Raw genomic sequence first — 6,675 nt, 5'->3', positions numbered from 1 at the left:
TTAGTTAATTGTGTATTTAAAGTATAGAGGGAGCGGAATAGAGGACAAACGCTTTTCGGGTAACCTTGTGTCCCTGTACCACTCTCACTCATCTATACTTGAAATACTTATAACCTCATAAGCTTAAAACAACTCTTACAAAATTCAATTTTTATGTATTGAAGTAATTCAAAAAATATTTTGCTTTAGACTAAGAAATTAAAAATGCACACTGTCATTAAAAAAAAGTAAACATATTTAAAAATTATAACGATGAAAAATAATAAAAAATATATACATTTTAGAAAAAATTTTTTAATAATTTTTTTTTTTAAATTAAAAAACAAAAATATACACAATCTGTAATAAATGTATACAATAGGTAATATGGGGGGGGGGGGTACAAATGTGTATAGGACTATATAGGACTTGACGACGTGATAAAAGGGCGGTCCAACTTCATAATTCTAAGCGGTTTTTTTTTAACTGTTAAGGAGGTTCCTGGGCCAATTACGTTTAAGACGGAGCGGTGGGTTATCAGCAAGAGTAAGAGAGGAGAGGTTTGAGATTAGAGGATTTGAATGGTTGAAAGTGTTTTTATGAAATTATTTATAATAGTTGGTGGCTATAGTGTATGAATGGTTGGGAACTTATAATTAATAATTATGTAAAAAAAATATTTTCAAAAACGTTAAATGTTAAATTTTTTGACTTGAAAAGATTATTGCGTTAAAAAAATCGTCCGGCATAGTTATTATCCACCTAACGTAATTAACTAGGTATTAATTTGTTGATGAATTACGTACTTATATGTGCATCAGTGAGTATAATATACAGAAGAATAAATTATATGATTTTAAATACAGGCCCCATTTCCCAAATACAAACTTAACAAGGTGGATTCATCAAATTATTGTACTTATACGGTAAACGTCGCAGTATGTGTTTCACCGATTTTAACTCAAACGTCGAACGCGAATATTGGTAGGTACTTTTGACCACCACGCGTGGACTAAAATGCAACGCATAATAATTGTATCAATCTACTTCGGATATACTTCGGATTGGTGTACGTGTGCTGCAGAGTGCAGCAGACTAATTAGATGTAATGTAATAATTATAAATTCGGGACACGGTAAATACCATGAAATCCATGAGCAAACACGATCGTCGTCAATGCAAAACCGATCGCTTCCTCGATCCGTTCAGAATTTAAAACAGCTGGCGGATAAGCAATTCCAATCGCCTGCAGCTATCCTAATAAATAATGAACATCGATTTGGCGACCCCGAAACGGTATTCGTAATATTATATACAAATAAGTGTACATTATATTATACAGTGGTGTCGCCAAGGGCGGGCCAGAGTGGACCGTTGGCCGCCCTCAAAATATCCGGCCCATCCACTGGGGACATTGGCTTGCCATAGATATATACAATATATTTTATAACTCTAACTCCAATCTTAAAAAAATGCTATAAATAAAATCGTTTATTAAGAAGAACCACATGAATATAATAAGTTAATAACGGATTAATTAATTTAAAAATACAAGAAAATAGGATATAATATTCGAATGGTACAAAAGTTACCTATTCCATTCTATAGTAATATACTAACATCTACTAAGGGCTACTAGAAACGGATAATTTTTAGTCATTATTATGCACATAATATCAAGTCACTTCTCTAATTTTTTTTCTGTACAATATTGTAACACTGACAGTAAGCTGTGCGTAAATGTATTCTCTCAACGACGCTCGATCATAGTGGTCTGGACAAGTGTTATAATACAGTGTCCTAAGATAAACATTTTAATATTAGTTAAATTATAATATTAAATACAAGGCTGGGGTAATTAAGTTATTTTTTTAACTCGTCTAAGTGTAACTAGTAAAAATTAGATGTTTAAGTTTAATTTTAAAAAAAAACCTAATTTATTCCTAAATCATTTAAATATTTTTTGTACTATTTACAATAAATGCCAACATAAAATTACAAAATTAGATTGAAAAACGTAAAAAAAAAATGTTGTAAAAATTTACCCTAATATTAGAGTATCTGATTAAAAGAAAAAAAATCGTGGAAATAGAGGCCAATGACCATCCTATGCTAGTCGCTAGAACCTTATCAATAAACGCCAAAAGTGTAGGTATATTATGTAAATTAATGATTTGTTAATTACTTATGCAAATAAACCAATATCATACAATGTAAATGATCAATGCGGATTATACTTGGGAGGCCACGATAATTCACAGTGACAAATTGACAAATAACACTTAGTATTATCTTAAATTAATACCAGATAAATTACTTACTACGTTAAAATCCGGGCACCACCACTGCATATGTATAATAATATAATATTAGGTACACTTATAAAACGATCTGTTTCAAACGGGTAAATGCCAAAGGTGGGCAAGTTAATGAAAATAATTAACTGTGGCAAGTTAAGATAATTCAATTAAATTGCCTTCAGTTAAAAGATAAAAGTTAACAAAAAAAAATTTAACCATAAAATTAACTTAACTCAGTTAAAGATTTTTTTTTCAAGTTACAATATTTTTAAGTTATTAACTGCCCTATTATTTTTATTTACACAAACATTTACCAAAAGGCTTAATATTGTGTAAAGAATTAGATTATTGTAATATACTCGTATAATAGAAAATAAATTACCAAAATCGAAAAAGAGTCAACGGATCAGTATTTCCTAGCTGGTTCCACATGATACGAAAAGTAAATTAACTTGACTTCACGGCAATGACAATTGACTATAAAAAGTTAAGTTACAATAATATACATTTTAACTGAATAAGTTAAAAACAAAAATAATTAACTATGTAGTTAAGTTAATGCCTTTGGTGATTGCTCAGATATAAAGATTGTATATCTGAAATTATGAAATATTAAATAGAACACTATTGTGTTGTATTATAAGAATTAATATTATTATGTAGTTCGCCGGCTGACGAAATAATATTCCATGTTTTGCGCCTTTTTTCTTTTAAAATACAGTTTAACTTACTTCTATAATAATATGGTTATAATAGGATTTGAAATCATTATTACATGAATATAAACGTCATAAATATAATATACATATCATGTAAAAATATAAACATGATAGGTATAACATTGGACTAATTATTTTTCCACCAAAAACTTACTCTATACTTAGTTGATTAATTGAATTACAATATATTTAAAAAATATCAAATACAAATGTGATTTATGATTTTAGGTGAAAAAAAATAAAAAAAAATTGATTATTGAAAATTTTGCGTGCTTCAGTGTGTTATCACTTCATAGTAGTACATTGTACGTGATTTATACCGTTTTTCAATACTTTTTTTCGCTATTCTTGAAGTTTATGATTTCAAATAGACTATTAAACATTTCCTCGTGAGATTCAATTCAACCGCATATCCTAAACCATACATTATGCTACCTATATAAATACAGCCCAATACCACGCGGACATGTGTACACGATTATCATTATATAATATGTTCAACGTTAGTAGTTTTATTTATTCATGGTTATATAATAGTATTTAGTATTATTATTATTATTATTATTTCAGTCTTGGTCAAACTTGACGTGTTACCCAAAAAATCGTTTGACATTGTTCGTTTCGTTTCGAAATTGTTTTCCTCTCGCATATCCACTTGGCCAGCCGTAGCCGTCAGAAATATAAAACTAAACTAATGTATACATTAAAATGACATTCACAAAGGGACACGGTTAGGCGTCGCGTGACGAATTGTGTCATTGCAATGGTGACAATATGCGCAATTGGCAACAGATGAAATGAAAAGTAACATCGTCTACTGACGGTTTTTTTTGTTGCCAAAAGACGTAAAACTAATTTTTAACATTTAAAGATTTTGATTTTGACAGTCAAAGAAATGATTTTTATTTTTGTTAACCATTTAACGCTCAGTTGTTTAAATATTTTTGATTTTGCATTTCGTTTTACAAAATCCGTTTGTTATACAATATATTATAGTTTTTGTTTTTCATTTTTTAAGAAACGTTTTTGGATGTTTTTTATTTGTTATAGGTTTAGTTTCGTACGTCTAATATTGATACTTATTAAAAATATTATACACATGTTTTGGTTACATGCATTCATGTTTATAGGAGCATAAGAGGATATAGGTTAGGTAAAAAAATATAGTTGCTTATACTTACTTACAGTTTTTTCATAGGTTTTTGTGTTTAGGTAAAAGTTCTTCAAATGGTTCTTGTATATGTTTGGAATATATGTTTTTACTATAAAATATAATAAATGATGTATGTATGTGTTTAAATATTATAGTATGTACTATATTTGTAGTCTAATTATGAAATAATTTTATAACCTCAGAATACCGATAAGAAAATTACTATAAAATTAAATTATCAGCTAAGAATAACTTTGAATAAACTTGGACTTTACTCAGTAAATTTATTCTATTTTGAACTTTAAGTTGATAATGTAAATTCTTTTTTCCTTTTTTTTTTACATAGTCTTTATTAACTTTGAAGACATTTAGTTTAATCTGCATATATAGTTCTTGGAGTGAGGAAAAATATATATGTCAATACTTCAGCTTTATTTAACTATCCAGTAAAATATATTAGGTTTTAAATATTAATTTATCCATTATTATTATTATTTCTATTTATTATTATTCATGTTCAAGTTTATTCTACTTTACATTTTAAAAATTACTGCATTATAACGAACCATCTTTTTTTTTTAGTTAAGGCTTCGAAAACTAACATGTTACTGTGGGGGGGGGGGGGTATGGTTGGTTTGAACAGGTGTATGTATGGCAAAGATTTGTCACTAAAACCCGGGTGGTCACCCATCCGGTAACTAGAACATGTTTGTGACTGAAGCCAAACACCGCGCCACACCAAAAGGCACCAGAATGAAGTGTCTCTGTTTAGCAAAGATTTACTTTTAAAAAGAGAACCAAAACTTAATTTATTTCATCTTATCAAGGTTTGTATTAAATTCGTAATAATTTGGTGTCGAATAAATATTATTATTATTATATTTCATAATTATTAATCTATTCAGATCAATGGACCATGTTATTGTTGTTATTATTATTATTGACAAACGTGCGTGTAATACAATAGTAAAATAATCGTCGACAACGATCCGACAGTGTCGATTATATTACTATATATTATAATCGTTATTAGTTAATTCATTATAGTGCAATAATAACAATAAAGTTTTTATAAACATTACAAATTACAATTTATCGACGACGTGGCAATGATATTTTGTTATTATCATATTAGTGTACCAGCGTTGAATAATACAATATTGAAATAATAACCCAACGGAATGTAATTACGATATGATATATATTATAATACTATCCGAGACTGTTTCCACACATCGTTGTTGTGCATTTCAGCACCACACAACTACAATACACTGCACCTATAAATTATAATTAAGTTGTGCCTATAACGGTTTACGTGCACAGTCGCAGTGTGCATTATCGTAATCGTATTTTAATATTACGACACGTCCCACACAATAATATTGTGTCGCCGTCGCATCGGACCCGATTGATATCCGATTGGGCAATGAAGGCTCGTGCAGTACGCATACTGATTTCGGATATTAAGACGATTTGTTTTAGATTTGCCAAAGAAAAAAATTTATATTTTTTCAGTTTTTAGATAAATTATGCATTTGATCGTAAAATTAAACGATGCTTAAGCGTTATCGCCAGGCTAAAAAATAAAAATATACATACCATACCCTCCGGCCTTCATCTCACCAAATGATTGTGTATCCGTTGTTTATCTTCTTCTTCTTCTTCTTCTTCTTCTTCTTCTTCTTTATATATAAATGATTTTGCATACTTTGTTAATAATCTCAAATCCCCGTTGTCGGCACCAAATTTTGCACTCATGAAAGAGACTTTTATTATCAAATCAAAATAAAATGACATAAAAACAAATGTATGATTGTAGCTTTTTTTTTTTTTTTTTCCGTTTGAACCGACAGCAGAGGAGGATCTGTGTGAACACTACTACTCCTTGAGCTTATGTATATACAAAAACTACTCGACCGATTTTGACAATAATTTCAGAGATTGTTAAATATAGCTAAAAAGTATAAAGAATAGTCTAAACTATACTCTCAAAAATATACACAGACACAGGCGAATGACTAGGTATATCGGTCGAATTAGTTGACAAAGTGAGATACGCCAGCGGCTGCAATTTTCCTGAAAACTGAGGTACACTAAAACCTAGATACACCTACATACACCGTATTTTATGTTTTTCATGTTTTCCATGGCGAAGTTGGATTATACAGATAGTTATTCTATAGCGATTGAAGATCATAAATTATAATATTATATTATGATACGAGTATGCGCGACACGACGACGTACTGTCTGGTATTATTAAAATCATGTTACGACTTACGAATCTGTTATTTGAGCTTTATAAAAAAATATTCATGTTTTAATTATTACATATTGAATATTTAAATTATTACCTGAATGATGAAATCAAAAATTGAAATCTATCGATTTTCATATTCCATGTTGAAGTAAATTTTTTACGGGGTATTAGATAGGCAATTTAGTGACACTTGTGTGTTGAATGCACGTATCATTATTTACATACAATTTTTGAAATAATAAATATTGTAATTTGTAAAGT

At 29.1% G+C, this 6,675-nt stretch overlaps 1 long non-coding RNA gene across 1 annotated transcript; it reads right to left on the bottom strand.

The window, feature by feature from the left end:
* Positions 1–2,661: 2,661 nt before the first annotated feature.
* On the bottom strand, positions 2,662–6,252 carry LOC132942376 (uncharacterized). Its single transcript, XR_009664283.1, has 3 exons — positions 5,754–6,252; positions 4,180–4,260; positions 2,662–2,756 (listed from the first exon to the last, which is right to left on the bottom strand). It is a non-coding gene; the product is annotated as an uncharacterized LOC132942376 (long non-coding RNA).
* Between the last annotated feature and the right edge of the window lie 423 nt (positions 6,253–6,675).

This window comes from Metopolophium dirhodum, chromosome 4, assembly GCF_019925205.1.
Source record: "Metopolophium dirhodum isolate CAU chromosome 4, ASM1992520v1, whole genome shotgun sequence".
Classification (NCBI taxonomy): domain Eukaryota; kingdom Metazoa; phylum Arthropoda; class Insecta; order Hemiptera; family Aphididae; genus Metopolophium; species Metopolophium dirhodum.
This window is presented reverse-complemented; position numbering and strand designations above follow the sequence as displayed.